Raw genomic sequence first — 20,988 nt, 5'->3', positions numbered from 1 at the left:
GTTTGTGGCCGATGCCTGAACTACAGACGGTTCATTCATCAAGAAACCACTTCACACTAAGTCAGGTATTCCTGGTGAACGACTTTTGCCCGAAACGTCGATTCTCCTGCTCCTCGGATGCTGCCTGAACTGCTGTGCTTTTCCAGCACCACTCTAATCCAGAATCTGGTTTCCAGCATCTGCAGTCATTATCTTTTTACTAAATCAGGCTACCCAATGCCCCCAAGCATTCATTGGGATCCGTCAGAAAGCTTCAATTCAGCTATAAACAGAGCTAGAGGGACGAGACTAAGAGTGTAATAACCCTGATCTCGCCGAATGTGTCTTTTATTTAGAGTTTATTCTCAGTTTCATGGAATTTCAGCACAGATGTTAAGTTCATCTCACGTACATTTAGCGTACCTTTTCAATTTAGAAATTTATGTTCCAAATTGATTGGGTGCTTTCTCGAAAGATACCTCTGTTTCCCACAGGGACAGAGACCATGTACATACGGACAGACAAGCAGAGACACAGGCACTGACTCTGGATGAAAACAGTTTTTTGCCTGATAACCACTAGAGGGAGACAGAGTTACATTGTGAATACTACAAAAAAAGCTTTTCGAGTGCTGGTCAAATATTTTTCGAAACGCTTAAAATTTGCAGCAGGTGAATTATTTCTAGAAAAGAGAAACGGGTCAATATTGTTGAGCTGATACAAGGAAACAGGATCATGCTCCATATTAATGATTGAGATTCTTCCTCCTCAGGGTGTCTTGTCTTCGTAAAATTAATTAATGCTCACTCGAATTAAACCCACTAGGATACTGACATAAGTCGCTTTGATATTTCTAGCATTCTCTGTATGATTTGCATGTTCTAGTCATTTGTCTGATTGCTTGATACCTAGAAATGAGGTTGGTTGGTTGATTAAAATAGTAGCTGATAATGTGTTGCTGGAAAAGCGCAGCAGGTCAGGCAGCATCCAGGGAACAGGAGAATCGACGTTTCGGGCATAAGCCCTTCTTCTGATTAAAATAGTAAACTAAAAGCTTTCGGAGTAGTGCACACTCATCAAGGTGTTTGATATTTTATTCAACCTATGAAATGGATAGGACCTGCAAGATGGTGGCAATCCCTCTTACATCAGCCACTATCGCCCATGTGTTGAAAAAATCCCCAGAGTGCTCTTGGGTATGAAGCATAGTGGTGTGTGCTGTGATCTCCATACAGACTGAATATTTTTTGAAGAAGTGAACTTCCAGTTAACATCTGAGAGGACTTGACAACATTTTAAATATTAACTTTCACTGTAACAAGAGACTAAAACACTATCTTTGAAGGCAACTTATTCTCTGCACCTCAAAGTATACAGACTACAGCTCCGCCCTCTCACTTATGGATTCTGGGAAACTAACTTTGTGAGTTTTCACAGATGTCATTTTCAAGGCTATCACCTTCACCTCTGAAAACCCAACTTCATGGCAATTGTAACCATCTGAATCCTGTATTTGGGTAGAAATATTGATTCACTATTCCTAAAATCTCAACGTTCATATTTTGGAAGTAAAAGGTCAGTTTAAACTACAACTTTCTACTACTCAATATTCTTAGCACTTTTCTAGGACTTTGAGAACTTTATACTACTCACTGTTATCACACAAATGCTGCTATTGTCTCTAACTGTTGCCACCTTACACCTTCTTGCCATTAAAACAATTGAAATGGCTGTAATGGTAGAGAATCAATGATCAGAGACGTAAGGTTAAAGGAAGGGGGGGATGAGGTTTAGAGGGGATGTGAGGAAACCTTTTTCACTCAAAGGGTAGTAGGAATGTTGAATTCATTGCTTCTAAGGGTGATAATGGCAGAAACCCTCACAGCATTCAAGAAGCACCAGTGATGTGCACTTGTGATGTCAAGACATATAAGGCTATGGCCCAAATGCAATAGAAAATGTGTTTAAATAGTTAAGTGCTTGCTTCTGATTGCCACAGACTTGATGGGTCAAAGCACCTTTTTCTGAACTGTAGACCTGTATGACTCAATGAGTCTATGACTTAATTTCTAAGAATAGAACCACCCAGGCTTGCTGTCAGGCGGAATTCAGAACAGCTCATAGAAGCCCCTTCTTTTTATCTTAAAGAAGTAGTCACAAAAAAATCAAAATTATAAATCACATAACTGTAATCTTTGTTTGAACTAAGTGAATTGCAATGCCAATCTGAGTGTGGTGAAAAGTCAATTGTGCTGGTATGGGCCTGAAGTCACATATAGGCCAGATAGATAAAGCCAGTTGATCTCTTTGCTGAAATAATATTTGTGAATCAGTGAGACTTAATGACAATCTGAAAGCTTCACGTTCAATTTTATTGGTGGCAACATTTATTTTCAGTATTGTAAACAAATTAAAACCTTTCAAACTTCTAGTAGTGCATGTTATTTGGATTATTAGAGCAAGATTATTCAGCCAGTCACAGCCACTTCATTGTCATATTCAATTTATTTTCATTTCAGTAAGGATATAATGGAAGAGTTATTGCTGGAATGATTTAAAAGCGAGTGAAAATCACCTTAAAATGCCCATTCTTCTTGTGCTTCAAAAATATTACTTAAATTAAATTAAGAATAAATTATGCTATTCATTATGTGTCAATAACATCAGATATATTAAAATGTTTTACATAATTGTAAAATAGTTATTACGTAATTTGTTATATCCAAGTTCTGGTATCATATCCATGGGTTGCCAGCTTTTTTGTAACTGGAATGATCACCGCCTAAGCAATATAGCAACAGGATATTAACATTGGTGTCAATCTCAGATAGTGATCTGAAAATGACACGAATAATTTACATAAAGTGCGAGTCATGTGTAATTAGAAATAGCCAAATCATTATTACGACTGCAATTTGGTTGATCTTGATCTTAAGTAAGCATGCTATCATAATTCATGCAGTTAGTCCTGTGAAATTAAATGTTCTATATTTGAGCAGAATGGTGAATAATCTTCCACGCCTGCCTAGTTCTACAGATATCCTGAATCCATTTAAAAATAGTCACTTAAATTTACATATTTCCCTTAATGTTCCAAGGCACCAAACAGATGGATATAATGAATTGGGTAGCAAACCACGGAAAAAGGATATGAAGAACGTAATTAAAAGTTAGGTAGTAAAAAATGATTTGGTAAAGTTTTTCAGAGATAATTAACCTTTTCTTGAATATCCATTTACTGGCATGATAGCGTACCCTTTCCTGACAGGAATGTTAACAATCTGGTGTGGATTCAATTCTCATCCAGAAACATTGAGATGGAGAAAGATGTTTATCGATTGCTATGTGTTAGTGATACCTTAATATTATTAGCATGCTTGTGCATTGTTTAGAAGAGATTTATTATGTGAGGTAATGCATTTCAGTTGTAATGAGAGGTATTTATCTTTTATTATAGTAGTGGCTTTAGCAATCATGTGAGGAGGAAACTAACCATGAGACAGCCTATAACAATAACAATGATGTTTCCTTTTTGAAGCATTGATTATTGTTATGCCCCTGATTTGGATTGCTAATATTTAAACAGAAATCCAAATACCCTGCAATCAACTAACAGAACTACCCAAAGAGTTTTCACATACTAAGACAAAAACAAACTTTATTATATATTAGAAAGAATTAACTTTGCATTGTTATTTACAACTTCATGAAACACAGTTTTAAACTTTACCTACACCGCTACCCCACAAAATAAAGCTTTCATGTCTCAAATTCCCAACATAAAGGCAACAAGGAGCTCACTTTAATTATCCCCAGGGTCTAGATATCTTCTGAAGTAGGATTCTTTGGAGGGAGCTCAAGAAGTGTTGATCTTTCCATTAAGTCTTTAACTTTTCTTTACTGTACACTGTGGCTGTGGACACCTCAGCTCCTTGTGCATGTTGCTATCAGATGTACAAATACCCTCCCACAGATTTCACAGAAAACTCTACTGATTGCTTTTTATCACTGAAACTCTGCAAAGGATCAGTGCAGATTTTGTTCACAGGCATCAGAGTGGAGACTATCCTCTACCTGTAATCTCTGATGAAATCCAAGTTGAGGCAGTGCTCCAGTTGAATTGCAAATGATGAATTATGAAGTTCATATCTTTTCTGTTTGAAGTCAAGGCCTAACTGACCATCATCTCCTATTGCTTCTCTCAAACTCTGAGATGCAATCTACATAAAAGCAAAGCTGCAATGGCCTGTTCATCTCCAAACTGAATTGCTTGCTTTTTTCAGCAGAAAAAGGGTGTGCAGAAGAGTTTCACTAGCTTGAATCCAGAGTTGAAAGAGTTTGTCTATGAGGAGAGATTGAATAGACTGGGATTATACTCATTGGAATTTAGAAGAATGAGGGAGAATCTTATAGAAACATAGAACATTAAGAAGGGAATAGATAAGATAGAAGCAGGGAGGTTGTCTGTATTGGTGGGTGAAACTAGAACGAAGGGGATAGCCTCAAATTAAGGGGGAGCAGGATGTAAGTTTGCTCACTGAGCTGAAAGGTTCGTTTTCAGATGTTTTATCACCATACTAGGTCACATCATCAGTGAGCCTCCAGTGAAGCCCTGGTGTTAGTGACCCACTTTCTATTTAAATGTTTAGGAATCCTATGCACATTAATAGAAAGTGGGTCACTAGCACTAATGCTTCACTGGAGGCTCACTGATGATGTAACCTAGTATGGTGATGAAGCATTTGAAAATGAATGTTCCAGCTCAGTGAGCAAACTTACACCCAGAACATCAACCTGAGCTACAAATCTTCTCAAAACTCGCTAAAGGAGAGCAGATTTAGGACTGAGTTGAGGAGCAAGTTTTTCACCCAGAGGGTTGTGAATCTGTGGAATTCCCTACACAATGAAGGAGTTGAGGCTACCTCATTGAATGTTTATAAGGCAAAGTTAGATAGATTTTTGAACAGTGAAGGTATTAATGAGAGGGCAGGTAAGTGGAGCTGAGTCCATGAAAAGATCAACCATGATCTTATTGAATGGAGGAGCCAGCTCGATGGGCCACATGGCCTATTCCTGTTCCTGTTTATTATTTTCGCATGGCTAGAACTGTTCACAAAACTATAACCATGGCCTAGTCTGACCTTTATAAGGATTCAGCACAACTTCTTGCTTTTGGACTCAACACCTCACCTCTCTATATAAAATCCAGGATACCAATGTTTTGCTAATTACTCTTTCAACATGTCTGCCATTGTCAAAGATTTGTATACTTGAACTCCCAGGTCCATCTGTGCATGTACCCTGTTTAGTAGAGTGCTATTTATGCTTTGTTGTCTTTTTATATTTCTTCTGTCACAAAGCATCTCTGCATTAATTTTCAGCTTGTCTAATAATGTAGTCAGTGTTTCCTTGGCTAAGTTGATGTGAACAGGGCTGCTAGATCAAAGGCGACCATTATTTCATCCTCTTCTATCTTAATGTCTTTGATGGTCTTTAGAAATTCTTGGTGGAGTGGATGGAGTGGTGTGAGTCTTCTACTAAGTGTTTTAGTCTTTGGTGTGGCTCCTTAGCCAAAACCAGAAGCCCCCCTCAGACCCATAGTCTCACTACCTGGAACACCAACTTACAGATTGGCCAGTAATGCAGAGATTCGAACAAACAGCTCTGTCAACCATCCAACCCAAACTTTGGGTCTGCTACGTGAATTACACCTTTGTCATCACTAAATGAAACTAATTAGAGAAAACCTTCAAGACCATCAATAATACTCTTACTGGCATAAAATTCACTAAAGAGGAGGAAAACAACAACAAACTGCCATTTCTATATGTCACAGTAGAGCTAACAGCCAATGGGGAACTTCAAACCAGCGTCTACAGGAAAACAACACATACGGACCAAATTTCGAACTACAGAAGCAATCATCCTAACAACCACAAACAAAGCTGCATCAGAACATTATTTCAATGAGCCAACACACACACTGCAGCACAGAGGAACTACGCAGAGCAGAGGAAAATCACCTATACAGTGTATTAAAAAAAATGGGTATCCAATGAACACAGTCCACTGATTTCTCAGCAACAAATTCAAACAAGCAGACAAAACACATCCATAAATCCTAGCCACTCTCCCCTACATCAAAGACATCTCGGAAATGACTGCCAGACTACTCAGACCCATTGGCATCATGGTAGCCCACAAATCCACAAACACGCTAAAACAGCAGCAAATGAACTTGAAAGACCCTATACAGACAGCAAGCAAAACTAATGTCATACCATACCAGAACTATAACAAACACTACATTGGACAAACAGGCAGAAAACTAGCCATCAGGATACAATAACATCAACTAGCCACAAAACTACATGACTCTCTCTCACTAGTATCCTTACATACAGATAAGGAAGGACATCACTATAACTGGGACAACACGTCCATCCAAGGACAAGCCAAACATAGACATGCACAAGATTCCTAGAAGCTTGGCATTCCAACCGGAACTCTATCAACAAACACATTGACTTGGACCCTATTTGCCACCCCCTGAGAAAAAGAACCAGAAATGACATTACCATAGGAAACGACATCACCACAGGAAATGACATCATCAACCCAAAGAAACCCAAACATATAAATAGAAAGCAGGAATCATCAGCAGTGCTTCTTTTGGAGGCCCACTGAAGATGTTACCTAGTATGATGATGAAACGTCTGAAAATGAACCTTCCAGCTCAGCGAGCAAACCTACATCCAGAACCTCAACCTGAGCTACAAATCTTCTCAAGACTCACTAACAAGAGCAGGTGCATAATGCAGTTGAGAGTCTGCTCTTTCCTTTAAGACTGGGCAAGAACATAGTCTGAGCTTCTCTCCCTTTGCTTCCTGGTCTGAAGATGCTGAATTAGGTTCCATTGGAATCTTCTTACACACCCACCACCCACTTTGAATGCCTTGCCCTATTGTCCATTCTTTAAACGTGCACCTCTAAAATGCCTACTGGAACATGCAACTTGGAGGGGAACCACACTATCTACTCCCCCCTGTTCCTATTCCAAATAAATTCACAACAATCTTTCTCAAGATAATGCTCATGATTAGGAGCCTTACCTCATTGGTTAGCTATTTTTCTGCTCTAGTCCTGAACACAAAATATTATACCTTATTGCCAGCTGATATAACACAGACTTCAGATTGAAAACAATGTTTCTACCTTTGTAGCTCAATTCCAAATCAGACAGTTTGCACAGTAATTACATTATCAGGAGAACCTTCAATATTTGGCTGTTGGTAATGCCTGGTTAACAATATTATTGAAGTCTTATTCAAGATTAAAAGTGAACATGTGGCTATTAATTGTCTGAACGCACATATTCCATAGGCACCACTTACATATTAAACATGCCTGTTACATGGTTGTGGGGACTGGAAGGAGAGGTAAGATTGAGTAATCAATAAATGCTATTGGTAAATGAAAGTGTTTCAGTTTGTGGATCATTGATGGAGTTAGCTCCAGGTTGACTACAATGAAGTAGGTATTCGTTTGTGTCAGCTGGTGAGATTGTTGTGATCACAGTAAGACTGAATTCTCAAGTCTGAAGGTAAGGCACTTGGTCTATGCAAAAAGATATGTCAGTATGACCATTGATGAAGGTTGAGGAGATAGCCTTTGTAGGAACGTGAGCTTGCATTTTTACTGCATCTTTAACATAGTAAGGCATTCCACCGTGCTTCACAGGAGTACTATCAGACAGCTTTTGATGCTGGGCTTCCCAATGAGTTTATAGGACTGATGGTCAACAGCTTGGTTGATGAGGTAGGTTTTAAGGAATAACTTGAAGGATTTAATTCCCATCTGAAAAGAAGAGAGAAGGGTTGGAAGTGCAATGATTTAGGGAGGACATTTCAGAACTTATTGCAGAAATATCTGATGATAGTTACCAGTTGTGGGGCAATGGAAATTGAGGATGCACATCCCACTGCACACTTAACCCTGATACAAAGGAGCATTTAAAAGTCCCATAGATCCATTTCTCACATTTCGTGTTGCTGTTTCAAAGCCCTGAAACAAAATCACTTCAGGTATGTTAACCCAAATAACACAATTTTTCTTATCCTTATCATATTCACTTTGACAATCTTGGATTCTTAGAACTAATTCATCTAATATTTAGTTATTTGTTTAGAACAATACTTACAAGATATTTTGTAATCCTATTTCAACAGGATTTCAGTCCACTTTGATTACAGTCGGCAATTTGATCTTGTCTGTAGTATACTGTCATGATGCTTATCAGGGCAATATTTGAACATTGGCTCAGTCTTATTGCTGTAGGGATTGAGTCTTTCTGCTTCTCCAAATAATCTTTGCATGGCTATATTGCTTCAACTTTTTAATGCTGCCGCTCTAAAGAATTCCATCATCATTTTACTTGGATAAGAAGTTTTGTTTACCTCTTTTTCAACTTGCTATTATTAGGCACTTGGCCTATGACTGTCTTGACAAAACGGTGGACCACAATGCTGCAGTCTTCCCATGTGTGTAACGTACCCACTTGGTGTCATCTAACTTCATTATTTACTCCATTTTTTTCCCTAACTTTTGAATGGGCCAGACATTTGCCTGAGCATGTTCAAGAAAACAAAGGCTTTTTTTTCAAATATACAGCAACATTTGTGTTTTCTGTTATGTTTTTCATCTGTTATTTTTCAGACTGCTTATGCAAGACAAAATGAATCAGTTTTATTTATAAGATGATTCGCAGTGAATGTAATTGATTTAATAATGTGCCTGACTGTTTATACCTTTGTCTCCATTGCATATGACAGTGCTGAAATTATACAATTTTAATAAAGATGTTTTGACCACTTAAAGTTTTTGAAGCTGTCATGAGCTTCAACAATACTGAAGCTTCCCCTTTTGCACTATCATTAGTTGTTGCTATGCTCCTACAGCCAGGTTGAAAGTCTTTGATTATTGATACATTTTTAGCATTGAAACTATTCCATCAAAAACAGAGGCTTGATATATTGTGATTGCTCTAATTAGAACAGAGAGTTTAAAGGAAGTTTGAGAGACATGGTCAGCATTACAAAATTTAGAATAGATAGAGTGAAATTATTTCCAGTTGCAGATGGACCAGTAGCCAGAGGACACAGAGTTGGGGTACTTGGTAAGAGAAGTTTGGGAGAAGGATCAGAAATTCTTTAAACAGTGAGTTTTGAGCTGGAATACACTGTCTGAAAGGATAGTGGAAGCAGGTTCAATAATAATTCCCAAAAGGAAATGGAAAGGTTAACATACCTGAAGTGATTTTGTTTCAGGGCTTTGAGAGAAGAGCAAGCAAGTAAGTCTAATCTGAGAGCTCTTTCAAATAATTACCAAGGGCACATGGTCTAAGTGGCCTTTAGTGTTGCAAGATTCTATGAGACTAAAACATGCAAATTAAGTAGATCCTTTTACATTTAGGAAACCAGGCTCTGAGGATCCTTTCGTGAAATGTTTTAAACAGTCTTAGTTGAGTTTCTCATGGAAGTGACTCATTGAACTGATAAAGTAAGCTCATTCAATGAAAGCCAAGTGACCAATGTGACCCTGACATTGTAGCAGTTACATTTCTGAAGTTAGGCTGGACTCACCGTTGACACAGAACAGAGGGAACTTTGCTAATGAGAAGTGCAACCACACATGAGTATCGTACCAGAGGATTGTTGATGACTGTTCAAAAAATACTCTTGCATAATATTCGGAAGAAGAGAGAAAGAAAACTCTGTATTTTCAGCAGTAATCTTGTTGGCTAAATTTGGTGCATCAAGAATTTTACTGCAGCTTTCTGAGATCTGTGTAAGGTTAAGAGAATTAAAGAATTAAATAATTAATATCTTTCAAAACCTCAGAACCTCCAGTTCTTAGCTAAAAACATTACAGTGGCTACACTTCAAGATTATGAGAACAGGAAATGCAGCTCCTAATTTGTACATGGTAAGGTTCCAAAACAGTATTATGATAATGACCCAGTTATCTTTTTTAATTGATACTGGTTGATACTGCAGCTTTTCCTTACAATTGTCTGTTTTACTCATTCTCAGAATTTGAACACTATTGGCAAAACTACCATATATAAACAAATAAACAACACTTTTCACTGTATCTCGGTACATGTGACAACAATGCATCAAATCAAATCTAATATATTGTCCATGAGTAATTGCTCTTAAGAACATGATAGCAAATGAGGTTATTTTAGATCTTGCTTAAGTGTCAACCACATTTCTATGGACTTCAAACCACATGAAATATCACAGGTTCTGTAGGTTTCCTTTCTTAAAAGGCATAAGTAAACCTTGTGGAACTTTTTAACAACTGGGTAGTTTCATGGTCACCATTGTTTTCAACTCCAGACTTTATTAATAAATAATTCCTTAAGTCATTAGTTCAGATCTCTGCATTATGGTTCAGTAGCATAGCCACAATACGACCAAGCCACTATCTGATCTTTTGCACCACCTGAAAGAATAGAGTGAACATTGGTTTAATGCCTCCTCCAATGATAGCACTTCCGTTAATGCAGCACTCCTTCAGTAATGCATTAGCATGTCAACCAGGATGATATTTATTACCTATATTTATTTCAACTGAGTAGAAAATAGATTGAAGGTCAGCCATAGGTAGCTCATATATCCAGTGGACATGTCCTTATGCCTGGTAGCAGAGCAGGGTTGGAATATTGGTTAATGGTTTGTTACAAAATGTTTAAAATTATGAGTCTGATGCTCAATGCCATCTTAAAATTTGAATTGAAAATCTATTTATTTAATGTATGTACTTACAGCTGTTTGCAATTTGCAGTTTTCTGAATCAATAATACTTGTAACCCTCATACAAGTCAACACATCAGCTTGTGAATTCATTATTTTTTTCTCTACTCTCTTCCATTGTTGTCCTTTCTTCAATGTGTGAAGGTGTGTGAAGACTCTTTCTTTCAGATTTTAAATACACACATTGAGTAAATTATTGTCATTACATGTTCTTATTCATTTATCAGTGTTGCATTTTGTTTTGGTGTTCATTGTTTTCTTGTGGTTTAACATTCTTTGTTCTTGCATCTGATCAAATTCTTTCAGTGCACTTAAATGAAGAGCTTGCATTTATATAATGCCTTTTCATGACCTCAGGACATCCAAACTGCATTATGGCCATGGAGTACTTTTGAATTGCAGCCACTGTTACAATGTAAGAAATGACTGCCCTTTCGCATGCAATAAATTCCCTTAATCAGTAATGTGATAATAAACAGATTTTTTTTGTGATGTGGGTAGAAGAGAACTCCCTTGCTCTTCTCCAAAGTAGTGCTATCCTTTACACTATCCTGAGAGGATAAGCGTGGCCTTGATTTATTTCCTGCCTGGAAAACAGACTTCTAACAGCACTGCACCCTCAGGATTGTCTTGGACTGCTAGTCCAAGTCATTTGTTTCAGTGACTTCCAGAGATGTTTCATGTTGGGTTGCCAGTAGGTGTAGAGATGAATCATGCAATCCAGGTAGGCCCACTGTGAATGAAAGACTTAAACATCCATCCAGCTGCTGCCTAGATACTCTGACTTTAAATGTCTGTATCTTTTAGTGTGTGAATATCAGATGAAGACAGGCCTAGGTTGAGCTGTGATTCAATCTTTGCAGAAAGAAAAAATCTTCTGGCCTTCACAGGATGATCAGCAAAATGCACAAATGAGACCTTGCAGAACTGCACATCTGCAAAAGTTAGGATATTCAACTGAAAGGAGGAAGAAACAGGAAATATATTGTCAAAGAATCTTGTAGCACAAAAGAGGCCTCATAGTTCAATGAAACAAAGCTAGCTCTTTGAAAGAGATCCAATTTGTCTCACACCAATTATTCCCTCAGAACCAATGTAAAATCTTCTTTTGTAACTATTTATCCAATTTCCTTTTGAAAATTCTTATTGAATCTGCTTTCACCATCTTTCAGACAGTGATATTGGCATTAGTGCTCGGGGAACGATGAGCGATTCCATTGGGATACGCTCCAGTTGGGGCCAGTGTCTTAACCAAACATATAATTGGGTTATGAACAAGGTCTTAAAAAAAAATCAAAGGGTGGAGATGGTTTGAGTGACGGGAGATTGAGTAATGTTCTGAGGCATTGGAACATATAGCCATATGGGTAAAGCCAAGCAGAATGGGACAGGAAGGGACAGATACATTAATAAAAAACGTACATCAGCAAATAAGGTAATTGCAAGAAAAAGAATTTTAAATAAACTTCATCTGAATGCATGAAACATCTTCAATTAGATAATGTAATGGCATTAGTGGCATAAATGACTTAGATCGAGTCACCATTACAAGGAATTAGTTACAAGGGTTCTGGGGCAATTACATTGGACAGGGTAGTTTAGAAATGGGCTTGAATATTTTTGTGACAGTTTCTTGGACCAATACATTGCAGAACCATTTAGGAATAAAGCCATATTAGACCTAGGATTGTGTAATAATGCAGCATTAATTAATAATATTATAGGAAAAGCACCACTGGGAAAAGTGATCATAATACAATCGAATTCCTGTTAAGTTTGAAAGTGACATACTTTGACATTAAAAAAAGCATGGCATCATAATAATATAATTGGACTAGTAATGCAGAGGTCGGGACTAATGTTCTATGGCCATGGGCTCAAATCCCACTGTAATAGATGTGGAATTTGAATTTAAAAATACCTGGAATGAACAAATAATCTAAAAGCAACCATGTCACTATTGCCAACCATCATAAAATAAACATCTGGTTCACTAATATCCTTGTCGACAGGAAATCTGCTATCCTTATCTAGTCTGGTCTACGTATAACTCTAGACCCACAGTAATGACTCTCAACTGTCCACTAAAATTGACCAGCAAGCCTCTCAGCTCAAGGAAATGTCATAAGCAGCGGAAATGTTGGCTTTGCCAGTGATGCCCACATCCCACGGAATAATAATAAAAAAACTCCAATCGCCTAAACATATCTTAAAATTGGAACAAATCCAATTATGTAAGTATGAAGAGAGAGCTGACTAGTGTTAATTGTGATAAATGAGCTGTTAAAAATGTATAATTCAAAACGGTCAGTAAGGATGCTTCCATTAATAAACATAGACTCAGCAAGAAAGACTCATCCATGGTTCACTCAAGAAGTCCAGGATAGTTTATGACTAACATAAAAGGCTCACGTTGGAAATAAACAGTTGCAAGTCTGGTATTGGGCATGTTTCATAAATCATCAAAAGATCACCAAAGATGATTAAAATGGAGAAATTGGATGAGTAAACTAGGCAGTAATATGAAAAAGTTTTATAAGACTAATTACTAATTGTAATTAGTATAGAAGAATGGAAAAGAGTAGCTAAAGTAAATATCAGTCTTTTGGAAGCAGAGACAAGGAAATTATGTGGCATGAGGAATTGGCAATGGTATTGAACAAATATTTTGTGTCATTACAGTAGAATAAACAAGTTATCTATCAGCAGACTTAAGTATTGGAGAAACTTAATGGGTCTAAAATCGAGAAAATCCAAGTTTGCACACTAGAGTTCTAAAAGAGAAATTTGCAGAGGCTCCTTTGATTTTACAAACTTCCTTAAATTTGGGAATGCTCTGAGCAGGCTATTAGTATTTGTTAAACTGCTTTCTCAAGAAAGAAACAGAGGAAAAGTGCCAACTACAGACTGGTTAGCACAATAACAGTCATTATCATGATGTACAGTGTGTGATTTATATATATTTATTTGTATTTTTAAATTTGGATTTTTGACTGTGAATTGGTGGATGTAAATTTTCTGTATGAATAGGTTCTATGATTAGTTTGCAAGTATTTTTGTAGCCCAGGTGATTTCTTTTAAAGCATAGCTTGAGAGAAAGACTGACTGAAAAGTAATGACGTTTTTTTTACATTGGGAGGATTTTACAAGTGAATAAAGTAAATAGTTTTGCATTAGGCTCCAGTTTAGAAGATGAGGGTTTTTTTTAACCTCTTTTGATGAGGAGAAACACCCATCGCTTAGGGAAATAAGAAAGTCACTTATTTTTCGATCAGTTGTGGCTGTTGTGCAGAGTTCTTAGATCAAGCTAGATGTAGAAGCTAATAAAGGGGCAAGACAGTTTATAATTAAGATTAGTTTAAACTCAGTGTAAGGAGTTCAACAGAAGTTCCAGACTAGATGGTTTATTTAAAATTCTGAAGAGGTTTTCAATGCTGAGAATGTTTAAGCTCAGTTACAGGAAAGTGCAGAAAAGGTTATCAAATTCCCAAGACTGAAAGCTGAAGCCACAGTTAATTTAATCCCTATTGGGGTGAGTACAGAAAGAAATTCTCTACAATGTAGCAATATTCTCTCTGCTGGAAGTTCTGTGCATGTCCACCAGTATGTTAATACATTGCTTCAACTTCTGGAAGCCAATCCGTTACATGGATCTCAGAGATTCATGCAAAAGAGAAGCATATCAGAGGGAATATTGGGTGTGAGCATTGTAAAAGGGTGTTTTGGGGATTAATAGGATTATATTTTTTACATGTTCCAAAGTGGTTAAATTTGTGGTATCTGAATAGTTTAGTTTATTCTATTGCATCTTAATTTCCTTTGCAAAGTAGATTTCTGTTTTGTTGTTAAAATGAAATCTGCACATTGCACACTTATGTTTCAGTGAGTGAGTACCTAGATAAAATCAAGAAAGGTAAAATATCATTAATGTAGACTTTTGTTTTTTTATAAATTATGGACTGAAATAAGAAAGAGTTGTTTTAAAACTAGTGTTTTGAAAAGGTGGCTGCAGTTTTAAAAAGTAATCAAAACCTCTTATAAGTATTGCATGACCATTTGTTTACTTAGAATCCTTACAGTGTGGATACAGGCCATTTGGTTCAACAAGTCTACACCAACCCTCCGAAGAGTACCCCACATAGAGTCATTCCCCTATATTTATCCCTAACTTACACATCCCTGAATACTGTGTGCAATTTAGCATGGCCAATTCATCTGACCTGCACATTTTTGGATTGTGGGAGGAAACCGGAGCACCCAGAGGAAACCCACATAGACACAGGGAGAATGTGCAAACTCCACACAGTCACCTGAGGCTGGAATTGAACCTGGGTCCCTAGTACTATGAGGCAGCAGTGCTAACTACTGAGCCACCATTTGAACGGGGAGTAATTGAAATTTAAGTTGCAGATAATTTGGAATCAAGGGGGTATGCAGAAACAGCTTTTGTGGCAATAAGAAGTTGATTGGTATATGGACTAGAGATCAGTTATCAATGATAGAGACCTTTTGTCTGCTAACAACTGTGTGATTAATTTTCAGGAAACTGATCTGCTTTGAGCTGGAAACAAGGTTCATTTTCAGTCATTTTGTCACCATACTAGGTAAAATCTTCAGCGAGCCTCTGGCTGAAGCACTGCTGGTGTTTCCTGCTTTCTACTTATATGATTGGCTTTCCTTGGGTTGTTGATGTCATTTCCTGTGGTGACATCATTTCCTATGGTGATGTCATTCCCTGTTCTTTTTCTCAGAGGGTGGTAAATGGGATCCAAGTCAATATGTTTTTTGAAAGAGTCTTGATTGGAACACCATGCTTCTAGAAATTCATGTGCATATCTCTGTTTGACTTGTCCTTGGATGGATGTGTTGTCCCAGTCGAAGTGGTGTCCTTCCTCATCTATATGTAAGGATACTAATGAGAGAGGGTCATGTCGTTTTGTGGCTAGTTGATCTTCATGTATCCTGGTAGTTAGTTGTCTAGTGGCTAGTGAATAGTGAAAACTAGCCACCAGGATACATACAAATGTAAGTTTACCGTAGAGATAGGCCTTTCCAGTTTTACTTTTAGATTTGGGCAATTCTGCAGAGATCTATCATGTGTAAAGTTGCTCCTACAAATGGAAAAGGTAGTTAAATCTGTGAACATGAGATGACTTTACAGTAAAGACTTTGTAATTGTTCCAGACCATAAGTATTTGGATGAAACCTTGAAGATGTTTTTTAAGTTCAGGTGTACCTGGAGCTACCATTTTTCAGACTAGGAGTTGAAATCAAATTGAACTGTTCAAGAAAGGGGTTTTCAGGTGCCTTTGTGTACCATGCAGGATGTTTATCCACATATTCTTTGTTTGTTAAATTTCTTTTTTATTTTTAAAATCAAAATAATGTCACGTTCAAATGTTTCAGGGACAGACTATATGTTAATACTAAACTGAAATGAAACATCATCTGCCAGCCAGATTTCAGTCATATCTGACTTGTTCAGTAATAACATGAGCTGGGATCAAAGCAGAGGAGAACAACCCATTAGGAGCAAGACAATGAATCGTGGTAGCATTGAAATGCATTCAGAAACCAAGGTCTCAAAGATTGTGACAAGAGCAAGTTTATATGAAATTAGAGACATGGAAAGGGAGTGAAAGTTGATCTTGTGGCTGACGTCTGTGTCAGTTCCTGAGGATTGGTGGGCAGTGATATGAAACAAGAAACATGTTGCTCGCGAAACCACAAAACACCAATCTGATTTTGTGTCCATTTAAATTAATAGATAAAAATTCGGAGGAACTCTATTTAAAGATTGTGACATTTCCTGTCTGTGTCCAGTAAATCCTCTATGCACCAACAGAAGAGGGAAATCTTCTCTAGAATCTTCTCTGGAATTCAAGTCCTAATTTCTGTTCCTAATTTAAAATGTGGCATTTATATTGATTAAATTTTTTTTATTGTTCATTGAAAGCTAATGCTGATTAAATTGAAAATTAGAAATACCCCTTGGAAGATAGTGATTTTTTTATGGCTGTAGAAAAACAATCAATTCAAAAAATGCACAGAGCATCAAATTGTACGGCTAAACAAATGCAGAATTAATCACTATTGTGATGGTATTCTGTGCATTTTGCCAAGTGACACTTCTTTAGCTTTGAGGTTGGACAATGAGCTTCAACAGGTCATCTAACCCTGGGGGCATTGCTACTCAACCCTTGCTGGAAATGTGTTGCTGGAAAAGCGCAGCAGGTCAGGCAGCATCCAGGGAACAGGAGAATCGACGTTTCGGGCATAAGCCCTTCGTCAGGAATGGGGAAAGTTTGTCCAGCAGGCTAAGATAAAAGGTATGGAGGAGAGACTTGGGGGAGGGGCGTCGGAAATGTGATAGGTGGAAAGAGGTCAAGGTGAGGGTGATAGGTCAGACTGGGGTGGGGGCGGAGAGGTCGGGAAGAAGGTCTCAGGTTAGGAAGGCGGTGCTGAATTTGATGGATTTGACTGAGACAGGGTGGGGGGAGGGGAAATGAGGAAACTGGTGAAATCCGAGTTCATCCCTTGTGGTTGGAGAGTTCCTAGCCGGAAGATGGATGCTGCCTGACCTGCTGCGCTTTTCCAGCAACACATTTCCAGCTCTGATCTCCAGCATCTGCAGACCTCACTTTCTCCTCAATACTCAACCCTTGGCCATATCTGTTGTCTACACAAACACTGCATTCAGGAGCATTCACCCATTCATGACAAGATGATGAGTGGTGCAAAGATTGATCATTTCTTTTTCTCTCCCTTATCCATGGATGTTGAGGCGAATCTTAATTTCTCGACTGCTGCCTTACTGAGATCAACTAACTCAACTTAAACTGGGAAGGAAGTTTGGGATATTTGGTTTCAATAGCCAACAGAGTTGGGCAATACTTGACGTAATTGATTGTTGCTACTGGAACATGCATTAGACTTTGAGAGATCTGTAATATTAACCACAATCTGGTCCCTTGAAACTGACTCCATCCGTTCCCTATGTGCTGTCAGGAGTTGGAGATTATCTTTCACACAACCTTTGTTTTGGCTTGAACTCTGAGCACCCAACCCCACCCTCTTTCCTCCAGCAAGACATCAAGCTTCCACCTTGAATATTGTCTATTGTCCTCCTCTAACTCAGTTGCCAATGAAACATTTACCCGTGCTTTTGTTAACTCTAGACATGATTATTTTGATCTTCTCCTGGCCAACGTCTCACCCTCTGCAAACTGAGTCCATCCAAAGTTCTGCTGTTTCTGTCCGAACATGCACTAAATCCAATTTGATCATCACCCTGTGTTCATTGAGTTACATTCGCTTCTGTTTTAGCAAAGGCATTAAAGTTCTCCTCTTCATCTCCAAAGCCAGGCCTTCCCCAATCTCTGTAACCTCTACAACCTCTGAGAGCACTTTGCTCTTCTCATTCTGACAACTTGCACATCCCTATTTTTCACCATTCTGATATTTCTGTGTAACTTTGTCCCTGAATTGTTCCATCATTGTTTCATTCTCTTCCCTTAAGATGCTCCTTAAAACCTACCCCTTGACTCAGATTTTTGTTTGATCTTATAACCTTGTGTGACTTATGGATAAATGTTGTTTGGTTTGCTTCTGTGAATTCTCCTGAGATGGTTTCATCACATAAACGATATTATATAAATGCAAGTTGTTTGTTCCTTAATGCATCCATCTAATGGAGTAAAATTCCTGATACATCACGTGAAGGATTACTGACTGAAACATCCGATCTGATGAACTTAATGGACCAGTATTTTTCTGCAGAAGCCTATTTTAAAATAAAAGTCATATCCTTTAAAAGTTCCACAGAGACATTGAAATGCTTAATATTCTTCAAAAATAATGCAACCTTTCAACTTCATCCAGTCCATTTTACACATCTTTGTACTGAAGATGACAAGTCATCATTGATCGAAGTGGGTTTGGAGACAGAAATAATTGGTTTGGAATACTGAGGACTATTTCAGTTTTCATTTAAAGTCATGTCTCTATTATTTTTATGATAGTTAATTAAATTATATAAAAAAAGCAAAGCAATTTCTGAAATGAGAAATAGAGCATAGGAATTTGTCTGGTGTGCATTATTGAGGAGGAGAATCTGCAAAACTGAGGTACTATACTATCATGAGAGATGGGCTTATGTAATCAGTTTGACCAGTTTACATAAACTGGGGGGTGTGGGACGGTGGCTCAGTGGTTAGCACTGCTGCCTCACAGCACCAGGTTCCCAGGTTCGATTCCAGCCGTGGGCGACTGGCTGCGTGGAGTTAGCACATTCTCCCCGTGTCTGCGTGGGTTTACTCCGGGTGCTCCGGTTTCCTCCCACAGTCCAAAGATGTGCAGGTTAGGTGAATTGGCCATGCTAAATTGCCCATAGTGCATTAGCCTGGGTGAGTTACTCTTCAGAGGGTTGGTGTGATCTGGTTGGGCCGAAGGGCCTGTTTCCACACTGTAGGGAATCTAAGTTAGATTAGCAATAGGAATTTACAGTAGGAAAGGTAATGTATCCACAAGCATATCCTGTCTCCAAAGACTTTATGTCCTGCTGTCATGCTTTTGTCACACTTAAAATTGTAAGTAAGTTCAATAGGCAATAAATCTATGCAGAAATAACATTTTTGGCATAGTGTATGGAAAGAAGATTCAAATAAAAATCCCGAAGTATAAATTATTAAGAAAGAAAGAAAGAGTTTGCATTTATAAAGCACATCTCCTGTCAGAGTTTTTGAAGTTTAGTGACTGTTGTGTAAGTAATTCAGATTAAATGCAATTCACAGCAAGCCCAACTAACCATCTTATTTGTATTCTCAATTCAAATCAGCAGGCAGTTACTTTGTAACTGATAGAATGAACAGGTCAAGAGCTGGCTAATTTGACTCCGAATGCTTTTCTAACTAATCTATCTGGTATCTCTCCATAGTAGCATTGACTGACATTTCAGTATTACATTTCATTTCCTTTTACCCAAGGTTCTGGACATTCATTTTAAATTCAACACACATCTTGGCACTTAAAAAAAAACACCCATTGAAACCTAACACTTTCAATTTCAGGCTTTCTGTCTTGACTGTCTCAGATGGAGTTCTAAAGTACCTAGTATTGCAGTCATTTTCTCTGATGCCACTGACAGCTCAAAGGTCATATGTTTCCACTGAAATCAGTTTGATTTTCAGACATTTTTATACCTCAGATCTTTCCTGGAAAAATCACTATTGACCTTTCTTTGCTGAATAATAGATTTAACTTTCATATGAGCTCACTTCCTATCAGGTCACACATTTTGGATCAATTTCGGAGCTTGGACTACTTTGCAATTTTCGTTCTTTTGAGTTAGACCCAATGTGGGGACAGTGGAGTTAGCTGCAAAGTAGGTGCCCTTCTCCCTAGCAATGTGTCTCAGCGCTAACGTTAGTAGCAAATTAGGAAACTTCCTGTTGCAGAATTATACCTTTTTCTCACATGTCACTTGCTGTGGCATCTTTAAGACCACCACTGTTGTGGCCAGATTAAATGAATTCAACAGGTGATTAGTCCAGGTGATTATGGGTCAATGCTTTAAGGCATGTTTGTGGCACAGTGGTAATGTCCCTACCCTTGGACTGTGGGGCTCAGTTTTGAGTCCCATCTGCTCCAGAGGTGTGTACATGTGACAATAAAATCCCTGAACAGGTTCATCAGAAAAAAAATAGATGAAGGCATTCTTGCAATTTTGCTACAAGCCCAATATAAATAAAGAATTAACGTTTATTTTAAAAGGGGTCTACGCCAACACAAGAATAGCTGAAGCGCATAGGAATTAATATATGCTCAGTGTTACTATTCATGACAGTACCATATATATTTGACCTCTTTTGTGTGAGTTATGCAACAGCTTTACAGACATCTACTGTATTTTATGGAGTTGTTTTGTTTTCAAGATATCAAGGTAGATGAACCTTTTGTGGCTAATGAAATAAAGGGTTATTGGGGCAGGGCGGGATTAGGGTATTGAGCTTGATGATCAACCATGTTTGGCAGAGCAGTCTTGAAGGAATGAATAGCTTACTCCTGCTCCTATCTTCTCTGTTTCGATGTGAGAGCTGTACCTTTAAAACTTTTTTTAAAGCTGAATCGTTCTCATAAAGCCTGTAACCTTTTCTTTCTGCACTGCTACTCTTCAATCAAAGTGACAAAC

The sequence above is a fragment of the Chiloscyllium plagiosum genome, unplaced genomic scaffold (genome assembly GCF_037043375.1).
Source record: "Chiloscyllium plagiosum isolate Xiang-an unplaced genomic scaffold, Cpla_swu_hap1 HiC_scaffold_30, whole genome shotgun sequence".
In the NCBI taxonomy this organism is placed as follows: Eukaryota; Metazoa; Chordata; class Chondrichthyes; order Orectolobiformes; family Hemiscylliidae; genus Chiloscyllium; species Chiloscyllium plagiosum.
Note: the sequence above shows the minus strand (reverse complement) of the source record.